The sequence below is a fragment of the Pieris rapae genome, chromosome 8 (assembly GCF_905147795.1).
Source record: "Pieris rapae chromosome 8, ilPieRapa1.1, whole genome shotgun sequence".
NCBI lineage: Eukaryota > Metazoa > Arthropoda > Insecta > Lepidoptera > Pieridae > Pieris > Pieris rapae.
Window position 1 is genome coordinate 8,932,382 of NC_059516.1, and position 26,164 is coordinate 8,958,545.

At 34.8% G+C, this 26,164-nt stretch overlaps 1 protein-coding gene across 2 annotated transcripts in view; it reads right to left on the minus strand.

Moving 5' to 3' along the window:
* Window positions 1-26,164, minus strand: part of LOC110998832 (serine/threonine-protein kinase Doa) — a 46,741-nt gene that overhangs the window by 17,550 nt on the left and 3,027 nt on the right. The gene's annotated exons all lie outside the window — the stretch shown is intronic.

Here is a 26,164-nt window from a genome sequence, read left to right on the forward strand (position 1 = left end):
GTTATGAAAAGAATAACTGAAATTTTGGCGAGTAAAAAGATGCAATTTGACCTTGGCACTAACCCCTGCAGTGCTCAGTCAATAGTTCACGCCTAGCCAAATGGCTTTTACTTGATTCTTTCTGATGAATATTTAACAGTTACCAATTCAAACGGTCAAAATAAACAATAGACTTACGCGAAACATAGTTCTTTTTTTCCACATTAACAAGCCTGTAACATTTCTCAACGCGTAATTATAATTTAACAGTAAAACGAGAACATAACAGTTGTGTTAATTACTATTAATGTCACGTCAAAAACAAGCATGAATTATAACCCATTCTAATTTTATATACATATGTAATAGGCAAGTTTTTAATATTAAAGCTAATAATAAATCCTTTCCCGCGCTAGCTGTATTTTAATAACGCTTACGAAATAATGAAGGTGAAAGCAATTTTAGCCGAAATCCGCCAATCGCGTTGGCCGCAACGAGCACTTTCCGCTACCACCGGCGTGACGTATAAACTTTTCCGGTGTTCGAACTTTGTGTCAATATGAGAAAGTTTCCTTATTCAGATGAATGTGATATTATTGATAATGTTTACATAACGCGATAAGCCTAACACTTTGTTTGGTCTATCACTCATGTGCATTCGAGTGATTTGCAGAGTGATATGCAAAACCGTACGTTAATTTTCAATGCGGTGAGCGCACAGCGTATTCCGTATAACAACGCTTATTTATATTTAGAAACATGGAACACGTGTATCGCGTTGAATCATGTCGTCTCCGCTTACGATCCGAGCCCTTACTTTCTGATACGTTTCGATAACGGCGAACATTTCACAATAGCCGTTAATATTTTTGACATTCAGTTAACGAGGTAAAGTCGCGGTAATACTGACAGGTTAGGCCAAGAGTTGGCGGGCCACAGCGCAACGGCACGCAAGTTCGCGACGAGTGTGGAGCGGTTGCAGCATTATGGTCACAATCGATCGAACGCCGGACCGGTGCAGTGCGGGCAAAGTTACGAAATCGAGCCAAGTGAGATCTTTAGTGACACAGACCAATATCTGGTCAAGGTTTCCATTAGCTGTCCAAGGTGTTTCAGCGATATTTTTCTATACAAATATTTTCGATAGTGCCACGGACGAAGCCAACCGAGATTAAACATCACAAAAAAACGTTAGTTACGTTATTATATACATTTGAAAGGGCTTAATAACGTTCGAGTTTTGAATGAGAAAGCTACGACGCAAGGTTAACGCGGATGAGCGATTACTGTGAACCATGACAACATTGCAACCGAAACTAATAGTAAGCCCGCGCACTAGGGTCAATGACAACTTGCCTCGCTTCTAAATCATTAATTTTTAAATGACCAAATCGAATTTTAATCGACTAAACCGACCGCAATCTATATTTAGCTAAAACATTCACCTCAGGAGATAAGTATTTGTCTATAACAAAATCAACAAAACAAAAATGATGTTTTCAAATTGGCCCCAACTTGGGCCCACGCCCTACAGGGGAATTCATTTTTCAGGGGGCCATCGAAATATCAGCCGGATATAAAATAACGAGGAGACTTGAGACTGAACCTAACCAAATTGGTACCTCATATATACGTAAAATCTCTGTGAAGCTTTCTTCATGCGCAAGGATCTTACCAAATTAATACAGAAAAATCTTTATAAAATTATTTGTAATTTGAATTTCAGTTTTTCATTATTCTTTGATGCTAAGAGTTTTATTTAGGTTGAGGTGGGGCATGGCACTAAAAAGCTTGGGAAACACTGGTCAAGATGATAAAAGAACGAAAATAAAATTAATAATAAAAGAAAAATTGTGAAAGCTAAACAAAGCCACGCCGTTAGTATAATTTTGTCAGTTGTACGTGAAATGAAAACGAATGTAAGATGTTTACAAACGGCTGTATGACACCTTTATCAATTTGCTTACTTAACTTCACTTCTATATAATCAGACAACATTAACACGTTTGTCGTGTGAAGAAAGTCCAATAAAACGAAATTTAAATACAGATAACAACCAACATGAAGTGAAATAAATTCTAAAAAGCAGTGATGTAACCGAAATTTACCAAGCATGCAATGTTTGTATGAAAAAAAACTTACTTTGTTTTATTACTTACAGTGTTACAGACACGAATTCCGGTGTCATAATTACACATAGTAGTTTTAGGATCAATAAAAATTGATAAGTTTAAAACAAAAAATATTTATAATTTTGGTTAGGCCACCTGACAAAGTCGTCAACATTTTTGAAGTTTTTGATAATCTGCTTGGCAACACGAATCGGTCCTAGGCCAGGGAGACAATAAAAGATGTATTACGTCATAAAGACCGGGTTGACAAATCCTTAGCGGGTGTTTAAACCAGGACGTGACCTTGAAACATTCACTAAAACGCTATCGAGACGAATCTTTTTAGCAGCGCCCACGACTTGAGAACGCTTATGTTATTGTTTTCATTTTGTATCCGATGAAGTAACTTAGTTATAAATTGAAAACATTTCACAAATAGGATGATTTCCAGTTATTTTTTTAGATTTTAACTATTTTTTACTACATTGTATATAATTATTTCTTCATGTTTCTATGACATTAAATAGATAGCTAACTATCTTTTTACGATAAACAGTAGTGCCAAGACTTGCCAATGTATCTTAATGTCAATTTGCTATCAAACTATGCGCGATAATGAGCAAATGAAGCAATCGTAAGATGGAATAAAGCTTAAATGGTGACTCACTCGCTCTTGTGCAACACTTTGCACAACCGGTCTATAGGCCCTAACTAGTTACAGCTGTCAAAGTGCATACCATTATTCATAAATCGTATTAATATTAATATGTTAATCAGTAGCTTAATGTGAGTGTAATAATAAGTGTATTTTTATATGGAATATCACATTCGACATCCAATTTTCACTAGTAAAAGAGAGAAAGACATCACCACGATTGCTGAAAAATACTCGAAACGTCGAGTTATGTTAATTATCTAATAATTATGAAGTCGTTATAATTACCGTTAAAATAAAATAAAAAATATAATACTCGCAAAAACAATGTTATGTACCTTTCATATTCATAGATCACTTACATGTACATATATTACCGTAACTGATTTGCATATATACAACGACGGGACAGATTGTAAATAATAATTAAATTTCTTTGTTAGGTTACTATTCGTGTCACAATAACACATCACGATACCAATTAGTGCCACATTAATTCGACAAATTAAAAATATTAAACAGATTACCATAATCGCATTCGTAATCAGTGTATGTAAATAGATATCTATTTAATGAAGGCATAACAATGATACGATAACTTCCATTGTATTTGGAAACATTAGCTTTGGCCTGAATATCTACGCAGCTGTAAACTTGGTTGTTAGTTTAATGACAACCACTGTTTGATACGTGCAATAAACAGAAACACTTCGTTAACGATGTATGAACCGTATTTAAGACTGATTTTGCTCGTAAACCAATGTAAGGAGGGTTAGTAAAAGAAAAGACCATATCTCCGTGTGTACATACGATACGCTCCACTCGTGCTCGCGCATACTCTTCTGAAAAGCGGCTGATTTCGGCGTCCAAGAGGCAACGCTGAGATAGAGAGCGGGCAACTCAGCTACTTTAACTTCCAGGCGTTCTGCTAATCGCTGGTCTACAACGGATTTCGGGCCGCTTGTAAGCGATCGCTGGGTACTGTTTCGCCGTTCCGCACCACTGTATCCGTTTAATTTCTCGCCATTGCAAGACGTTACGCTTTTTGGACCATCTGTACTGAGCAATTTACTCTTAACGGTCTCGGCTTTACCGTAACTCTTATACTGCACTGATTCAGTACCTTTCGCGATTCGATAATATTTCATACCGTCGTACATTTCTCCGTTGGCACTTGTATATTCGACGTTTACATTAATGTCTTCATCTCGTTTAGTGACATCGTCTCCGTTCCGTTTAATGTAACGTTCGTCCTTGCTATTTTTGACAAAATTACTTTCGAAGCTAGTTTTACTTTTAGGAACATTGTTGAGATAATCGCTAAAACTTAAATCCTTATGCAATCCCTTATCACAGTTATTCTTTAATGTTTCCTTAATATCGACACCGTTTCCATTATATCGGCCATAAGTAAAACTGGCAGGCTGGACGTTTTCTATTCTGCTCAATGCTGCCCGTTCTGCTTCTTTGCTTTCAAATTCATGTCTGACAAGCGCAACACGCGAAACCTCTTCATTATTAACGCCGTTTTTATAAGCAGGTTTTGTAATAAAATCGGCGGCGGTTATGCCGGCCCTGCTTTGTTCGCTGGGAGCAGTCCATGTGTCATGTTTCTTTTTGTCGTTGCTTTTTGAAGACCAGGCTTTAGCTAGCGCGGCTTTAAGGGCCTCTCTTCGTTCGTGCACGCTCACCCTGGGGTACTCGTGAATCGGAACTATGGCTGGAGCATAGAGGGTCGACCGAGGTGTGGCTCGCGTTATGCGAAAACTTCTGAACTCCCTGTTGAACTCCGAATTGAGAGAATAGGCTGGTATTCTCGAAGTCACCATGTTGAGATCAAAATTTTCACTACTAGTTAAATTATGTACTATACGTATTGTTCACAAATGTCGTTGTTTTAACGAGCACACTGAACACATATCGACTCTACCTGAAATTAGATAACAGAGATTGAAAACATGTCGAACGGGCAAACATAAAAGTAAACAGTTAAGTTTAAAGGAGCGTGACGCGGCTATCATTTGGTGAATTGAATGTCGGATACAAACATGGGATTGTGTCAGTAATGGGCCGCGACCTTCGCGGTGGGCGGCGGCGTGGCGGGACAACGCACTGGTCAACGAACCGCCCAGTCCTGCTTGCAGCTTGCATAATGCAACGCAAACGACTCGCCTACCACATCTCGTATGCAGTTATGTTACTAGTCACGTTCGTATTGCCTACATAATTGCGTATGTTCAACGAGAATGATTCAATGTTACAATACTTATTTGCAGGGTGAAAGACAGCTGTCCTATTTGGCGTTATTATTGAAAAGTTTATAACAGCAGCTTGCTATGTGGAGCATTAATACCGTATAAGTGCAACAAGTGTCACCTTGGTGGCGTCCCTAATATGGGTAGTCGCAGAGCTGCCATATGGCCAGCAGCCGATACATCCTAGCTAGAACTACTGCAGAAGGCTTGAGGGGTCATTGCTTTTACATCTAACTTAGCAGTACAACTCTTGACTTTGATCTACAAGTTGATGTCAAATTTCCTTTACAGGCTCACACCGCGAATGGTGTATTTATAATTAATTTTATATATCTTATTGGTTTTCTTATTAGGTATCCTTGTTGGCTCTCATTTCATATATATTTTGATATTGTGATGAATCCAATAACAGCAAAAATGCACACTTCAAAATAAATTAATTAAATTAACTAAGAAAAACAATTTGATCACGTTTTGTTGTTTCCTTTTAATATGTATTAAAATATTATTATTTTAATTGGCTGACAAACATTTAATTGAGATAACACAATCCCTTGTTTGCACACATATCGAGGCAATGTTTTAACAAAAATAATGACAGAAAATTAGTTCAACACGTTTTCATCATTAAAACTTCTTAAAAATAAAATTCGACACACTGCAGCAACACTGATTAACCGCGATCCGAACTTATATTCGTAAAATATAAACTTCTACTGATAATGGTGTAAAACGACCGGAAGCGAGTACAAGAGCGACCGCCGCAAGAGCATTGCGGCTACGTGCATACCTTCTCGTTGCGCGCGCGAGAACTGCGTGCGGTGTGCGTGCACCGCTGCGAGTGAACTGACTGAAGGGAGGAACGCACGGCGGTAGGACCCCCGCTACCTCTCTCGACTCTATCGCTGCCTGCCCACTATAACTAACTCTATCGCGGAGCACTACGGCCGGAATCGCAGGAGCACTGACCTTCGCCTCGCCAACTAAGCCAGTTTCGACTGTAACCGCTCCGCTGACATTTCTAACCCCACAGGCAGTAACAGGACTAGCAAGGACTGAATTCCTATACGAATCGGCATAGTTCGTGCTCGCTCATTGTCAAATGAAAACCACTTTTCGTGTTAACGCTGAAGAAATCTTGCCGGAATGATAATGAACGAATTTCACTTTGTCTTTACATTTTCTAAACGTTCGTGAAGCATTTCACTGTGTTAATTAAACATATAAGAATAAATTAAGTAACTTTTAATTTTACGCGGCACCTGAATGTTAAAACCTCACCTCAAAATATAATATAAGCAAATGACTGAGCTGCATGTTTACCTGAAACAAACAAAATTATAATTAGAGAAATTGATTAAAAAATGAAGGCATGACAGAAGGTCAAATATTTCGAACAAACGTACCAATTATCATATTAATATTATGCATCTGGGGCATTATTAGAAAATGTAACACCTTAAATGAATACAAATTAATTCGATTATATAGTTGTTTTTGTTAATATGTACATGGTTGGTCGTAAATAAATCCTAATGTCGGGTATCGAGGTAATTCGCAATATCCAGTTTACACAATACAAAGCGTTTCAGTGTTTCCTCATACCGGGTATCCAATGTCTGTGGTAATAATACTCATTTATTTCACTCGAAATTCTAATACCACCTTTAATGTAAGGCAAACCTACTATATCCTACATTCCCAAGGTATAAAACATTTCTTCCATATCTTTTGCTAATGAACAAAGACATAATACCCCGGAGCTATTTTTGGAAATAAACATTTTAAACATATGGCGTAGGACAAAGACGTCATAAATTTTTAATCAGAACAGTGAAAGTTAGCTGCCAAAACAATACTTAAAATTAATTGATTGATCTTTGGAACATAAACATAAATTAAAACTACCTACGTAAGAAATGAAGATCAAAATGATCTAAACAAAGATTTAAAAGATATTAAAACATGTTAATATGTATTAAGTTATAACATTCAGCTTGTATCAAAAATCCAATTTTTAACTTTAACTAAATCGATTCAAAATCTGATGTTTCTTCTGAAAACTGCATGACTGATTTCTAAGTACGTGAACGTAGATCCAAAGGTTTTCATTGCCTTTTTAAGAGACGTAAAAAAAACTACCTTTCACATTTATTAAATATATGACTAAACTGTCTAGGCGATGAAATTATTGCTATTTCATTGGTGATGTATGTCACTGCCAACGATTACACGCTTTTATGATTTTACTCCCCTGTAGGCACAAAGTGCAACGCCTGTGACCTATTTAATATCGTAAATAGATCTTCACCACCTCCACAAAGTTATGGCTCACCCAAGTGGAGATTTATAAGTTTACAAATAAAAAAAATACAATGTAGGGAAAAGGCTTAAGTATTCCCTGAATGCATGGCCCGTGGCATAGTTAATTCAAAAACGTATTAAATGTTACCCACTGATCCACATAGCAATAATTTCTCAAGTAAAATTTAAACAATACAATAATTCTCACATGCGTCATCAAGTTATGAGTTCGTTTAACGGATTCTGATCCTTTCGTTTTTTTTCAAACGCTGACCCAAAAGTTGCGCAACGAGGTACTAAATCAATTAGGACATGAGTTCTGAATCAACGTCAAAAGTACCGACACAACCGTTATAATTTGTAATAATTCGTCATGTTCTCAATTTTCACGCATTGTCACACCATTGTTAGGCCGTTAACATATTTACCCTATACTGAGAAATATTGCAATTGCGGCTTTGCAATTTAAAAAAGGACACCGAAGTGAAGTGCAGATGCACCTACGACTTACTCAAAAACAAACTGGTATGTGGTACCGTGAGCTCTAAAACTTGAATAACAATAACTTAAGTGACTATGTCAAGACATGATACGCCAAGTCGAGTCGAGTCATTCAATGGTAGCAAAAAACACCGGAGCGGTAAGCAACCAACAAACGAGGTCCAATGACCCAAATTTTCATTACTGGGCCGGCAAGACCAACGAAAGAAAAATCGGTCAGACTGGCGGACGTCATTGCTTTATTTCTTTGTTCTTTGTCTAAAGATTGGAGGAAAGCTAGGTGAAATAAGAAATTGCTTACGAAAATAAACGAAGCGCTTTGTTCTATTCTTTTATCAACCGTGAAATGGATCTCTATAATTCTCGTTAAAAATTACAAACAAAATCTTATCTATAAATGGAAAGACTGCCCGATTAGTGCAGCAAAAAACTTCAATAATATCAGTCGAAATAATATTATATCCGCATAATGTTAGCTGTTATGACCGCATGGAACTAATTCTATTCCGTAAATGGAACTCAAACCTGATCCGTCAAACACGACTTGAATATGAACCAAATGTTGAAACTTTTATATGGACTTCCCGGGTTAGGAGGAAATATACTAATATATATATATATATAATACAATTAGGAACCGCAGTTGTATAAAGCTAATTTAGTTTTTTGGGCCTAAACAAGTTTCTCGGTAATTAGGGTACATTAGCATTAGGTGGAGATGTTCATGTATTGCAAAAGTTAACACAATAATAACCGAGTTACAAGTAACGGTTAACGTTAATCATCGAGGTCAGAATTCATACGTATAGCTACCAAATATAACACGTACATCACTTGATTTTAGATTCATCATGCCGTTTGATTTGACCGCTAGGCATTGTAACAATTTTCACGCAATTAATGTCCTGTGTCAATCACCTCGCTTTGTCTACATTACGGAACTATGCTTAATGATTTATTTCGTTTACAACTAAGTAATTTCAATGTCAACCTAATAATACACAGAATACGATCTTACTTATAACTAAAAGAAAAGTCTCTAGTTTTCTCTTTGGTCTCGTATCTTTCCACATATGATGAAGGCGTGACCAGCTCTTATACTTTCCAACACGACAAAATTAAATGTTTAATATCGATTAATCGTTAAAGTGTAACTAGGCCAGGAGAGTACAGTCCGAGAGCTGTATTAAAATACCTTTCCCACAGAATGTTCACCCGTTGCGCTTCCGAGAAGAACAACAAAGATCCTGCGAGTGAATCACGCGGTCTGCTGTCTCCAAACAAACCAAAAGAAAAAGGACCAATTTATAATAAATGCATATAAGATACGAATACTTCAATCGAATATAACTATTGAAACTTATTAATTCCCATGTAAGGAACTCGGATAGTCATAAAAGTAAGTTTGCAAGTAATTATACATTTTAATGTAATTCAATTAAGCTGTTGCAATTGACATGTAAGTAAACAAATTTAACATAAATATTATAGAAATAAATTTTATTTATGACCGAATTAAGAGGCAAAATGGCATAATAATGTCAACTTACAAGTAGTTGTACAGTAAGACTCAAAGACGCGTAGGTGTGCACTACATACCACAAGCCATGCAATTTCTTGCACACATTTCATATAATTGGCATTCTCAGGTTTTGGGAGCACATCGAAAGGCTCCCATTAGTGATAAAAAGTTATGTGTAGGTGGTCAGCACTAATTTCGCACCATTAGAAATCAGCAAAAAACCATATTGATTCATAATTATTTCGTCATATTGACCCAGAAATTGAGGATCCTCGCGGGATCTTCCTGGTAATTTTATGAATAACATAACCATTACAGCTAATTATCTGATGAGTGCTACAATGAAGAAAAAAATACGTATACCGTTAAGTAAATATAAAACGAATAGGTTAAGCAATTAATAAATTATTTCATTAGTAATAGGATCCCTTTTACTGCTTGGTCATTACCCTATCAGTTATAAGCGTAATTAGCACCTGCGTTCTATGAACAGGTGCGTTAGTATATCTTGAATCATAAGAAAAATACAATTAATATGAATCTTCCACAACATGATAATCTTTGGTTTCAAATAAATTTGTTAAACAATACACCTATTACCATAGAGCTTAAAATGAATTTACAAAAATTGAATGTCAAATTGATTTAAAATATTTTTATATTTTACAATAAACAAAGCAAAAACAAACAAGAAATTGTGACAAATATGGAAACTTGCAAATCCTGTCAAACCTATTATTAACATATTCCTACACCTTAGACAAATTTATTTAAGACAATTAATGACTCGATAAAAGCTACTGTATGAGTAATTGAGCGAGCCTTTATATGTTAAACAGAAGTCATTATTAGCGATAAACGGAAGAGGCTCTCAATCGCTTCCTTTTACGTCATTCTATATCATTATAAATTACAAGCTAGAGGAATCACGTCCAGGTGCAAAGGTGACTTTCGCTTATTATAATATTACTCTGATAAAAAGGGAAATCATGTCACGTCCGATGACAAACGCCTGCAGACAATGTGCAGCCACATTGGGTGGATTAAAATCAAGGTCACGTCAGCCTCAAAAGACGTTTGAAAACAAAAGTAAACACGCTTTACGCACTACCAAATTGTTACGATTACGCAAACTACTAGATTAGTATGTAACATTATTTCAGGTGTAAAAAATAAGTTCACGGCATCATTTCCTAGTAAAACTTTAAACGTCAGTGATTTGGAATTTAATTATATATCAAACAGTTTTAGATTGACCTCTCAATTAAACATTCAGGACAGATAAGATTATAAACTAAGACATTCGGTGAGAGTTGAGTGTATATCATTTACTTCTGGACGAAACTATAACAATTAATATACTCATACAAATTGACTACTCACGGACGAAAGGTGAATAATTCGTAACAATTACGTTCCCTTTATGATTAACAAGCCAATATAAAATGAACCAGAAGCGAGTAAGTACTTCCGCGTACGCGAATTACCGAAAGACGCAGTTTTAGCGGAACGCCTCCATCAATTTCAGAACAATACGTGGGCGGTCGATGCATTACCTATCCATAAAGGGAAATCTTGTTTACTTACTACTTGTTCTACCCTTTAAGATAACTGATTGGAAATATCAATGACCGGAGCTTTAATTACTCTCTTTAGAACCTCTCGCCATTTTGAAACAGATTGTCCTCTAAGCACAATTCACTTCCCTCATTCTGCGAGCTCATTACCTTCTTAAAATAACAGTACAGTTGCATATTGATTCATGTAAATTGATACCTAAATCCTATTATATGCTTGAAATGGTAACAAATGAACTAATTAGCATAATCAACTAACCTGCCACGGTTTTGCCTTTATTTAGAGCATTAAACGAGTGAGTTGATCGCGTATACATAACACAACTATGCCTTTTGCATACATTATCGATAAAATGTCATATCGGGCCGTTAAACATGTCTCGGAGGCTCGTAGATTGCAACGTTTTATTTATTTCACTTTATGTAAATGAGGTCTAGAAGGGGAGGTTCAAAGTCATTGCTATCGCGTCGGACATCGTAATGCATGTATTAGCGAAACAAAGTCTATGACTCAAGATATCAATACTATTATCTAACTAGTAATAAATAAGACAATAAATATATTAAAAAAGAAAATATTTGGGCGTATACCGTACACGGGCATTTTAAAAGAACAGGAATAGCAATAAACGATAAATTACTGTATCATCGCAGAAATAAATCTTCATAACCTATTGCTTCGTTTTAATAAAATAATATTCATTTAAAGATTTAATTACTGTAGCAATTATCGAAGCAGCAATAACACAACTCGTAAGAGACAGTTTTATTCGATGAAAGTATTAAATATTATTACAATGTTTCCAAATTACAATGAGCAAATGTTTTGGATAATTTGGGTTAACACCAATAATTTGGCATTGATGAGTCAGGACCGCGACTAACTGTATCAGTCTAGGTACTGAGTTTGTTCTAATTACCTACTTTTGGAGCTTAAATTACCTACAAACAAAGCGTCTGCAGCTCAATGTCGTACAAGTCTTTTGTGTGGACTCTCAAAAATGCGGGTCGCCGACGCACACATGTGATGACAGGTAATTGGTCTTACAAAGGCTATATTCGTATAATCATCTTTTAATATAAATTTGTATATGTCATCACACCGATATCCTGGTGTTGGCCTGGTATTGTTTCAACGTGCGGTTTTTATCCCCGGCTGTGCACCACCAATGGGATTTTTCTATGTGCACATTTAACATTCAGAAAGGAACATCGTGAGGAAACCGGCTGTCTTAGACCCAAAAAGTCGAACGTTTGCGTCAGACATAGAATCAGCTATTTGCCTATTGGAAATTATCAAGCAATAGATACAGGAATCTGAAGCACTTAATGACCATAAGCCCTAAAAGGTTGTTATAAAAATAACGGAACAGAAATGAGAATAACACGAAGATTGATTGTGGAAAATCTGTTTGTTCATATGGCATATACAACCTTGAATATTCTTAGAAACCACTTTCTCTGCAACAATAATTCTTTGTACGAAGTGAGTACAATAAAGCAGATATTAATTATCACGCCGATGTGACCCACTTGAATGAGTTAAACACCCACGTATCCTCGCTAGAACACAATGCGATATTGTATGCACAAATTCTCCGAAGCCTTATACATAAACAAAAGCCACCCCTTTAAAAACGAAGATATTTTAGTCATTTATATAAATAGTCAATTCGCTTCATTCTTTTCGAACATAAATAAACTTTTGTCAAATGAAACGTATAAAACTAATATATAATTGTATTGTGATTTTTACAACATCGCCGCTTGTACTGCCAAGACATGTTAAGAAGTTGTGAAGAACAATTTAAAAAATTTCATAAAATTTCAGGTATACCTCCTGACTACGACTTAACAATAAATCTTCAACTTCAACAATCGAGCGTCCCAGGAACAATCATCTATACAAAGATATTAAAATAAAACATTTTTGCTTTATAAGTTTTAGCAAAATCAACATGGGTGCATAATGAACAATTAGGAGCCTACATGTCTGAAGAGACTAGACGGAGACCTTCGAGACCGCCTTCTCCTATAATGTTTATGGGCATGCCAACTCGGTAACTATTACGTAACTTGTTACTTGCACTCCCTAGTTACATACAATGACCTCAACAACCCTTTTTAGCGATTTTCCAAATTAGCGTAAGAAAATACGCGGACTTTAAAATGATTGCACAGTGATTCGTATATTTTTTATTGGCCGTTTCACTATTTACATATGTTGCATTGTTTAATTAGTTTTGTCAAGTAATGTTATGTCAAGTAAAAAAATCTCAAGAGAGGTTCCATTGTTATGAATTACTGCAACGAATTGTTTATACACCGCAGCTATTCAGATTCGACTCAGCTAATGCTCAGAGATCGCAATTATTAGAACGAAAGTTTTATTAATTCATGTCGCCTGTTTATTCACATCTAACACAAGTCGAGTCATCATTACAAACAAATAAAATTTGGGTCAGTGATACACACATCAAAAGAAAAACTAATCCGTTAGTTTTCACTGATCAATTTGTACATTGACATACAATGAAAATATGGAGGATTTGTATTATGTTTTTGGTACCAACCGTTAGCTTGCCTACATATGGAGCACATGATTAATATATCTATAGTAATCGAATGAAAAGTACCAATGGTATACAGCAAAACAATAAGATCATTAGCGACATTCGATTGTGGAAGTAAGTCAATAAAAACGATTGACATCATTTTACTTCTGCGAAATTGAGAGTAATCAACAAATTGCTATTAATTATAAGATACGACGCGATTGCCAGCCTCTGGCAGCTTTCACTTGCCGCCCACCTCCTGCCACAGGATTATATTACACTACGTATTCATTTACCATCAAAATAATAAAAAGCTCAAGTGAGTCACTTAATCAGAACAATAAGAGAAAGTTTCAGTTATAAAATCTAATGCTAGATTTAGAATATCACGGTTTCAATTATTAAATTTAAAATTTCTCGACGTTGCGTAATGCTTTAGGTAAAAATTTGAAGCCAAATTAATTAGTGGCATCTAATTAAGATTATAATTTCCAAATTTGATTGAAACAGTGGTAGCGAAAGTAAAAATATGATACGGTTTGTAATTCGTAAGATGGAGAAAGGTATTTTTTTCCAACATTTTTGGCATATTGCAACGTTAGTACATATGAACAGTGCAATTTAATCACCAGTCTTACCGCGAATATAACTTATATATAACCATATATTACGTAGTACTTATATGTAACCATAACATATTTCTACGTTATCGAATCTAAAACATTTTTAAATAGCGTAATAGTAATTTCAAACCAAGGTAAATATAATAAAATCAATAAACTTTTAAAGCCACAGGTTTCGTCAGAGACAAAGCGGCAGTGTCGGGAAGTGTTGTTTTCAATAAACATCGGCGACAGAACAATATAGCTGCGGTTATCAGCTTAAACGACCGTCGCTACTTTCTACGAACAACGTTCACAATGAGAAATCACATTATTACACTTTTTCTGCAACTCGAGACTATTTCATCTTAATTTAAAGATTCAATCGTAGTCTTGTTAATATTTAGATAAAGAACCTTAAAAACAATACGCGGAATCGGGTATTCGGTTCTTATTATACGTGTTTACTTAGTTGAGTTTACTCAGGACAGGAAACCATGAAAATCTTAACGGTATATTTCGCACTTCGCGAAAACTTGGCAAATATTAATTTCCCAAACGATCAATAATTCTCTTTACACATCGACATGAGCCAAGGTCCTTAGGATGTTTATTATTAATAATTTATTGATGTTTTAAATATACTTTGCTGCGTCGGGTCGGCGTTCACTTTAATGAGCACTCAGTGAGCGTGAAACAATTCGCAGAGACAAAGGTCATTCATGTGTACAAAGTGACGTGAAAGAAAAAACTTTATACTTCAGTATAATATTCTAATCGCGCTTAATGCCATAACCGCTAGTGCGGGGTCAAATAGAAAAGTGAAAGGACTATCACTCTCGAGACTTTTTATTATCAAAACAAATAATTATAAGTTCAATAAGCCTACACTAGCTTTCGTCTCCCAAAATGGCGATAGCAATAACGATGAGTAATGAATAGAGAGCTGCTTTAATTCGCGATGGCTGCGCCCACGCCGCTCGACGCATGCGCTGTGCCGCGCATCCACTCGGAACAATGCCTGGTTTACTTTCTCGATTGACTCATACTGATACATTGTACATGTCTCGATATCCGAATTAGATTAATGTCTTGAATTAAGACAAGGTTCAAATCATAGGTCAACAACTTTCCTATATCACTAGCATGTAATCCAAGTATATGAGAGGCCTGATTATAATTTACAGGGATTAGTTTTTGACGCTAAACGATCAAAACGTTTTTAATATACAAAGAGCATTTCTGTATACAGAAGTAAACTATAGTCTTACAAATCGATATATTTGAAAAACAGTAACGTCTCTGGCCTGTGTGCAATGCTCGAACCACGAAGATTTTGAAACAATTCTGACTTGCACCTATGCATTAAGGTGGGTGGTTATTATGCTATGTTATTAACATATTAAAACGAATCACTTAAATATACAAAGGCAATTTATTATTCCACATATGAATAACCGCAAACCTTCGTTTTGACCGTGACAAGAACGTTGTCCTGAAGTCGGTACGTCAAGAGTCATCTTCCCAAGCGAGAAATGATGTATTTATCGATCACAACCATCAACGAAAAGAAAACAAAACCGAGGACATTTTACTCAATCTTGCACTTAATAATACAAAGATTGGTAGTTGCGGAAAACAAAAAATTTACGGCTTCCGCGAAGAAACCTTCGACTCCGATTCGACCTTCTTGTATGCAGGTTCATACATTATCTAACTAGTTTATTAAAACAACTTGAGAAAGGTCATAATTCTTTTAAGTATCAACGCGAAATTACGTTTGATTTTGCAACATAACGCCATTATGATTCCGTCTTTTCCTGAACTGATAATTGAACCTAATTCATATGAAACATGTGTATGCTTTGAGAATTCCTCACATAAGGCTTTATAATCAAATCATTTGATTGCATTGATTAAAAATATAAGCAAAGCAAAGCTATAATTCTAACAAGATACCCGAAGAAGTATAGGAATCATCGCAAGCGCATGTGCATGTATGCGCTAATGAACGCACGTCGCGACGCTGACCCCCGACCCACGCCGGGTTCGATGCCCGTCGTCCCTCCCGCTCTGCCCTTAAGCTTCTATTCCCTTTGAGTAGCGATATGTCCCAGCTTTGCATAAGTGTAATTTATTGATAGAAATTTTGTTTAAAAGAAAATAGATAATGAGGTTAATTGCACTATGTGCACAAACCCCTATAATAAAAAGTTAACTAATACGTTTCAAAATATAAATAGGCAATTATATAATTAATAAATATTAATTTTGTGTACTGAAAATGTTACCTTATAGATACAGAATATTAAATAAATAAAATATTAATCAGTGACTCAATATATAAACTGTAATTTCGTTAACTTCAGTAAAGTAGGTGTGTTTGCATCTATGGAATACGCTGATTGTACCTTGGAAAGTTTTCTCCGTAAACAGAACGGCGCATGTGATACCTGGAAATGGAACTAGTACGAAAGTGTCTGGAAAAACTATAGACCTTATTGATACTGGTTCTGTGAATAATGTTTAGGGTTGGCAACTGATTTTCACAATACATTTCTAGTATTTATTAGTTTTTCGAACACTTTTTTACAAATAACTAACCATTGTTAAAACCAGTTTAATACAAAAATAGAATAAAAATATAGCGAATTTCACGTTTGTGAGACTTACAAATAACATTATACGAAACTAACAAGTAATACTAAACGAGCTGTGAGCAATCACATCTTTATAAATTCTAAATAACTTCACGCATAGCTAAGTTCCCAAGTAAAGATTTATTAAAATGCGTGTATTTTCTTGTCTATCCTTTGTTTGTTGAATAAACAAGACAACATATAACATTCTTCCTCATAGTAAAACTTTCAGTTACGATAATAAATACGTAGAACGGAAACATTCAAGGAAAACGTGTGAGGGAACTCTAAAAAGTTCCTAAGCATGATTATTGCGAGACGGCACACCTGCAGCTAATTACACATAAGCGGACTTGTGCATTTAAAATAACAAGATACCGGCACAACCTGTCATCCGTCAAGTGAAACTTTCGTGTCTTACTGTTTTTGTCATCAAAGATAAAGAAATTGCCCCAGTATCACTTTTGCTCAGCGCTCCTAATCCAGGCACAAATATGTGAGATTATATTGAGCCTATAAATATAATCAACAAGGGCGCTGGTTTGGATACAAGGCGATCTTGTCCACGCGGGGGTAAGCCGGGAGGGACGGGTGTGCAATGGCGAGAGGCACAATTCGCGATCGTAGGCGCAGGGAGTCAACGTACTGGGACCGGTTCACTAATCGATCCTACAATGCACTGCTGTCTGCTCCTAAACTCGCCTATAACGGCTTCTGAATTGGAAAGACACCTTAGCAACAGCGTTTATAATAACCACTGGCAAAACAAAAGTGCAACGCGTAAGGACAAAAGGATGTTTATTTACAAAAAGAAATCAAAATTTAAATTTATTATTTAGAATATTTGGCCTTTTATAGACAGAATACGTTAGTTGTCAAAGGTCGTATCTATACTTCATTGCAATTAGATTGATAATCGCATTTACTGATACAATTATTTCTTTATCATAGTTGCATTACGAAACGACAAAGTTTTGGAATCTTTAAAAACTAGATAGGTATTGTTACAGTTTCTAGTTACATCATTTGACTGCGCAACAATAAGCAGTGGACAATATCACGTATTGATTTACCGTGGTCCATTGGGCAAGCTGCGGTGACTTAGACGGTGACAACTGTCCACTATCATTATGTCAATGCACTCAAAGTCGGCGACAGCAATTGTTCCGAGTTTCACTAAAACGAGCAAATTAGGCGTTAAACCGCATAAGCCCCAGTTCTTTATACGTGACAATACGGCATTGTCTGAATCACTTTCGACGATAAGCAGCAACTCCGGAAATATAAGTCAACAACTCATAATGAACGTATCATCAATCGTCATACTCTGTTTTATAACCCATATAATAACTTCATTGTTTACATAAAGCAAACGTTTTGAATTATTATAATTATTTGTAATGACCTCCCGCCTAGTATATATTTAATAACATAAAATTAATCTGTGTGCTTATTAAATACCTGTCAACAAAGAAATTTCGACTCGTCAAAAGTATTTGAATTGGACATTATGCAAAATTACTCTCAAGTTTCCAAATAGAATATTAAAGTGAATGCTACTTGAAATGTATTACAATTGTTTTCAAGAAGGAAGTAGGTAAATCTTCATTATATTAAATGAAAAGCGACACATCTGGAGCATTAGCTATTATACCTGCACCTAATAAAGCAATCAAACGAAATAGATTCACATAATAACTGTATCAATAGAATGACTTTTACGATCTCTTAAATGAAGATGAAACGCTCGAACCACAAATTGCCATAGATTAGATTTCAGATAAAATAAATGCGTTTTAATAGATTGTCTGTGATATAAATGGACGTTATTGTTTAGTAATAAAAACTTGTGATAATTAGATAACGATTTAAGAGACCAGCCACATTGCATACACAATTAGCTCTCAAATTTGTAATATCTATTTTTACAGCTTAAAATGTACCAAACAAATAATACTATCGACATGGCAATGACTAATACAAGGAGCTGAAATTCATATGTTCATTTATGAGAAGAAATGATGATTTACAAGCTATATAAGTCCACGATGATACCAGAGTGAACTTAGGGAGGCCAACTCAATAGGCCTTTGTTAAATTAACAGGATATGAAAAGCGACCTCGAATCTGTAATCCAATACGTTAGTACGGGAGGAGGAAGCGATCATCTTAATGATGAACCTTGGGTTTAGTGGTGTCAAATCGTTTTTAAAGCTAAGGGCACGGAGTTTAGAACAATTAGTAAACGTTACATAATTACATATGCGTGACGGTTGATTAATCTCAAATTAAAAATTATGTCTTCGTTGTGTATAAAGAATTGCATGATTGTCCTTAGAGATGTCTATTCAAGCACTTTGTACTGTTTAGTTTTGCAATACCCAATACATAGTTTGTCTATTGTGTATTTCTTGATTTTACTTGACCTGTATTAATTTTTCTATTAGTTATGTTTGGTTGTCTGGAAGATACGGCAGCTTTTAACGGTAAGACCGCCCATTTACATCATTTGGTCTTTATTTATATTATTTTATTTCGTCCTGTTTTGTGTTTCGTAATGTAAACAAAGTGTTATTATTATCATAAATACTTTGTAACCAAAAAACAGACAGCAGCATGCCGTCAACAACTTTTTTTTATAAAAAATTGTCCTCATATCTTTAAAACCTTAATATTTCCATATAACTTTTCTACACTAAAATTATAAAGAGGAATGAGTCCATACATCCGAGATACCATGTCTAACTAATCACATATTTCATAAATAAATAACCAGCCGTGCGAAAACGGGAGTGAAAGTTAGGAAATAAAATAAAAATCAACGTCGTTTTAGAGGTTTTATGTATAAACATTATGGCAAATATACGATAGTTAAGCTAGAAATCGAGACCTCAATAGGGATAGAATATAAATTTCAAGATTCGTGCCACAAAACCGATACTGCACATAAATTGGACTTGCGCTGTTCCGCCTTGTGGCATGAAGAGCTAAAAGTGTATGCAGATTTCGCGAATAAATCCTTATCATGCCTATTATACATAAGAATTAACGACTGTACACAGTGTATACAAAAGTTACTAAGGACCGATGTCCTTGTCTGTCGAGAAAACATATTCTTTTTTCAACGCGCTTCGATTATTTGTTCTAACAAAGTCAAAAACTATACGAAAACTTTAAAGGTAAAGTGTAAAATCTCAATGTGGAATTGTGTAAGTCGTTTCCACTCCGCATAAGTTAAGGTTAGATAAGGTGATCTCCACAAAACATTAGGTGTTTCTTAAAAATGCTCAGTTGTGGAACATCATTGTTCTACAACTGCGAAATTTTTGCAGCGCACCACCACTATGTTGAATTAGTAGCCCACTGAAGTAGTTCTGAACCAATTCGACTTATGGTACTTTAAGAGAAGAGCGTACCAATTTTCGAAATGCCTTGCGAGCCTTCTGGCAATGTGAGTGTCCATGGGCGGCTGTTTCATTTAACATCAGGTAAGCCTCCTGCCCGTTTGCCTCCTATTACAAAAAAAATCAAAGGGAAACTTGCGTTGGGCACTTCTTGCCCCAAGACTACTAATTCTTTAATTAATTATAATGTGTAAAATCCAGGATAAACGGCGTGTTGGTAGGAGGAAAAAATCATGGCTTCGTAACCTTTGAGAGTAGACGGGTATTGGGACTGCGCAACAGCTGATGCATCTGGCACAGGACGAGACATGCTTCACGACACTAACGGCCAACCACCAGCAATGGAGAGGCGCCAAAAGAAAGGTGATCTAGACACTTCAGTACCAACATTTGTAACAAAATCCATGTTCCATGCGAAATCAACCGAACTAAACTTTTCCGAAGATCTTTAATATGTAGTAACTCTAATGAAGACAAAACCAAATCATTAACGTATTTTACATGATTCAACACACTACAATTTTATTATCACCGAATGTGCGGCGTGTGAAAGTGAATGCTCTTACTGAACAAAAAAGGACAGAACACAGGCATTAACTTAAACAAGGTTAACCATTCAAATATATTTTATTACCCTTTATGATTTTCGGTATTTAATAGCAATTCAATTATCAAAATCCCAATAAGAACATTTATGCAATTCTAAACAAGTTTTCTTGTTTTATTTTAGCAATTTGATATGTAATTGCGTATAATTTGACCTTTAGACGTCTTTTTATATCTGTAGAATTGAGGCAACACTGTTTCATGCATCATTTGAATGTGCATGCATTTGTCTGTTACATGTATTTTTTAATACATCTTTTATTGTGTAAGAAATATTTATATGGTAATTTTTTTCGATTAAATTACACGTTTATATATAAATGATTATAATCAGCATAATCGTTGGCGCAAGAAAAATGCATTTTACAACCCTCGTCCACATTCTTATTACGCCCCAAGCATTGTTTGTATAAAAGTAGGCAAAGAAAAATAAATCTAAGAAAAGGAATATCGGTGAAAAAGTTTACATGTCCATCTATGTCTACACATATAAAACAAAATAAAATTGGTCAACGACATATGAAATTTGAAAGTAATACAAACGCTTCATAAAAGACAAATAATCTCTAGCTTTCAACACTCATCAGTTACTTTCATACAAAAACTACGACAAAACCTAGACTTGTCTTTGTCCTGCGTGGGTCGGTTGCACCTACTGCACTTCTAGTTTTACTGTGTCAAGAACAACACCTAGCCCCCACCGCGTCTCCCTGTCTTACAACTATTTTGCCACCTGTTCACGAAATTATTTTTAAATGAAACATACTAATTACGCATTAAATTAAGCCTGTAATTAGCCGTAGCAAATCAATTAAAACTAACCATGATATAAAAGCTTTTTGAAAGCTCCAATCTCGAGACGCATATTTTTCTTACTTGTAAATTATTGAATTAAAACCCTAAAAATCTAATTTCGTAATGTTTTTTGTTATTTATTTCTCAAATATTAAAACTTCTTTATTAATATCTACAATAGGTATAGTATTTGGGAGTTCCGACAAACTTATCTATTTCGGAAAGCTAGGCTTTATAAGTGTTTAATAATAATTGAGGTGAGATAAAGTTCTTGTTAGTAAACCTTGTGTTGTCAGTAAAATTTTGTTATTTTTTTTCATTTTTTAATATATTTAATTCGAAAGGATTCTCTAAACTTTATTCGAAATATCCGAATAACTTTATCAGTAGGAATCAAAACAGTACTTCCACCCTTTAACAAGTGAGAAATAACAAGTTCCTACGAGATATGCGGGATGTACCTTCTCTACACTTATTCCTATGACAATATCTGTCACAGACGCATAAAGCTAAGTTCCGTTAGTAACGGTACCAGGCTCTGTTGGTCGCCCTTCAGCGGTTCATTATATTTTCAAATAAGTGATGACTAAAAGTCCAAAGATAACATCAAGATTGCCGTTTCGGTGCGACCTTCTCGGAGCCCTTGACATACACTTGCGAAAGAAATCTAAACACAATGCAAATAATGGAAATTTGTTCGCAAAATTTCGTTTGGTAAAAACCGTCTAGATAATTTTAACAACATCCTTGATTGACTCAAATCGGCGGTAAACGAATCATTTTTGCACATAGGTAATTGAGGCTAACACGCAATTATAGCTGTCAGACCTTTGTCTGATAGAAATCTCCGGATACGGGCAACAAATTTTCAAATTTCATGAATACGTGTATATAATGATAAAGCCTTTATTGCTATATTTACATATTAGATTTAGGTACATAAAAGTGTGAAATATTAAAAAAGTAATCACAAAAAAATACTAATTATTAATCCAATAAAGCCGGTTGATTTTATTATACGGCTTGTCCTTAGACATAGGCCTTCTCTGTATACATGTATAATACGTATTAAAAAAGTATTTATTACCCACACGATTTTATATACATACAGCCTAGGAAAAATGTCTTAGCGCCTGTCAATAATAGCTAGACGACCTGTTATTTCGTACCATGTACCATTAAGGCCAACGCAATGACGACTGCCAAACCTTCATAACGTCCGTCTTTTTCGTATTAAATGAACGCTTCTTGTCTTCTTGTTCAGACTCACGACTGAAGGTTAATAACAGGTCAGCGGCGAATCAAAAATAATAGCAAAAAAGTTAGCAATATCAATTGACCTGCCCGAAACTGAGCAGGTAAACGGTAAGCCTCCATATAATTCAATGCAAAATAACCCCGGACGTAAACCATGCATAACGATTGGCTTCATTTCTCAATACTAAACCTCTAACCATTCATCAGTACATATAAACATACAAATTATTTAACATAAAAAAGCGACTACCATTTACGGTTAACACATTAATTTGTTCCGTGTTATATTTGGAGTAGATTACAAACCAACATATCAAATTGACAGACGAACTAAAATACAATACATTTTTCCACATTGACAGAGGTAATTTATTCATTAACCAAAAATGAACGTGGCGCTATATTTTAAAATGTATGGTAATTTAAAGCTTTTAGCTTAAAAGCTTACATCAAAATCATTTATCAAGTAAATCTATGTCAAATTAGAATCGATGATTATAAGATTAATTTAAAAGTGCCTTTAGATGTTTAATCGATTCGCACATTAAGAATTTAAGTATATAGATTATATATTCAATTTGTTACGTATCTTCAGTGACCTAAAACGGCCTTAACGAATTTCATTGTATAAGCAATGCGAATGGTGAAATATTCTCGTTAAAAACATAGCCAGGGACTTCCAAACAAGTTTTGTAGGTGCAAGGCTGGTTCGCGAGCGGTCAGGACAGCAACGCTTTGCGCTGAAGCCAATAAAGCCATTTCAAAACTTATTAGCAACTCGTCAGTTATGTACGACATAAAGATAACAGACTAAACTCTTTATACCATAGCTACGTCTTTTGCAGTGTGTGTAAAACAAAGGAAATCTTGACGTCACATCAAATTTTTAAATATAAAAATTTAGTCTAAAGAATTTTTTTGCGGTGGTAATGTTTTTACAGTTGAGCTGTTGTAAAAGAATATTTTTTTATAAATCATTTACGGCATTTACATTTACGGCAAGCAGTTAGTTTATCATTTAACGATTAAGTAATAATATATAATTCTGTTGATTGAAAATGTTCAGATTGAATTATAAAAATATTGTGTATGGAGTTGTCCATGCGTTTATGGGATAACCTTGCGGATATGGATAACCAAATAAAAAGAACTATCAATTTGTTTAAATATAATACATAGATAGTGAACTGTATGCGGAAAACATAAATAGTGCACGTAGATATATACGGAACTAAAAAAAACAGTATTGAGTACTATTACGTAATTAGTACTTTATCAAATGTATTGGAAACAGTGTTTGTGTTAACTATTTGTGAAGATTTATAATTGGCCCATGTTGTTATGTATATATTCATCTATTTTTGTATTGTGCTGTGAATCTTCTTATGAATAAATAAATAAATACATATTTTTACATCAAGTTTTATTAATTCTATGGTATAACTACTAGATATTATGGTGAAGAACGAGTGCACGAGATATGCACTTTCGAAGTCTGAGTAAACTCCACCTAAACCGTATATTTAATCAGAAAATATTGAAGTACTAGCTAGTCTAACAAAAAAAAGTTCAAGCGGGGGAACACTACACTATCAAACAAACAAAACAAACTAAAATATCTTTATTCATATAGGTAAACAAGTACACTTATGAACGTCAAAAAAATTAAATTAATTGTGAATTTACATTTACTTCCAATTCTTAAATCAAGGGCGTAGAACGGAAGAGAAGATATGGCAATAATCTCTCCGCCACCCTTTTTAATCGGCCTATATTCTACAGTAGATTAATATCACAAATCTCACATTTTTTATTATTCAACATTAACACTTCACGCGTTCAATGCAAATAAACTAACAACCAAAGCAAACACGGACCGACATTTAATATAAAAAGCAAAATTAAAAAATCCCTTATCTAAATCTAATTTGTCAAGATTATATGTTTGATATATGTGTTCTCACGAAAAGCAGGCCTTTATTGAATAACTTTATAATACCGTACGCTGTATAATTAGCAACGGTCCTTAATATTAAAGTTGATTGGCACCTTTGGCCGGAAACCCCGACATCAAATACAAAAAACATAGATAACAGGCATATAACGATGGGTAAGTATGTCCACTATAAATTGGTTTTTGATAAACTTTGTAAAATGCCTAACTTAACCAAGCTAAATTACCTATTACACTAAAAATATAAGCAACACCGAAACCAAATGATGGTTGTGACAAAGATCATGACTCTTGCTCCTTGCACATTTAATTTATTAGATGGTTATAAAAGGGACAGAATACCCAAAGTCGAAGCAACTTTCCGAATCAGACGCCAAACTTAGAAAAATATGACATGTGCACTAAAACATGAAGGTCGAGTTTAATAATTAAGCTATATAAAAAAAATCTCGTTCTCTTATCGATCGATGAGTGCCGTGGCCCAATTTTTACGCGAATAAATCATCCAATACCGATTGTACAGTGCGTAATTTTAAACTCATTTTACCCTTTTTCGTTAAAGAGGGCGTGAGATCGAATCTTAACGGTGAATTTTAACAATCTACATATATTACCGAGATGTCAAGACGTAATCGACACAAAATTTGTAGTATAATCGAAACATTGTTTACATTCGAGATGTGTAATTTCTTTTTCCTTATATGCTGTGAGTGTTGGCTGAATGGTAATTTATTGTATGAACCTTTTAACATTACTGTTGGGCTGCTGATATAAAAAATAAGGAAAAACTAAAAATCTGTCGTCTGACCTCCTATAAATAAATATTACTTAACTGATATAAAAGCGAAATGACTATTTTTTTTGTTTCGGGTAAAAATCTTTTCGCTGAAAAGCAGTTATCGTGCTTAGCGAAATCGAAATTAACTTCTAACGCATTCCTAATGAGGTATTCCTTACCTCGAAAGTACAGCACAGCCGGGGTTCGAAGCTACGACCTCACGAAGAGACGTAGAGGTCGTAGCTTCGAATTTTAATAGACGCACATCATATAAATTACGGGTATAATTCAAAAGTTAATAAATTTAGATCAAGGGTAAAAACATATGGTCGACTGTACCTATTGAAATGATGTAAGTAGGACGGAAATGATAAAAAAATATTTCTATCACTTCGCTACTTTAATGACAGAGGGGTTTAAACAATTTGTAATAATAATTATGTTATATTCAAGACGTATATACAACCACAACAGAGAATTTTCTTTCAAGAAGAGAAGAAAAAAAGCCATTCTTTGATTAAGGCCAATACAATCAAGTTGCAGTCACCATCGTCTTTTTCCAGTGGACCTACAATATTGTGAAAAAGTGTTTATAGCGCCACCTACTTCGTTAGTGTGAAACTAACTTAATCCAAATAATTATGTACTTAAGAGTTCCCAACATTTCCCT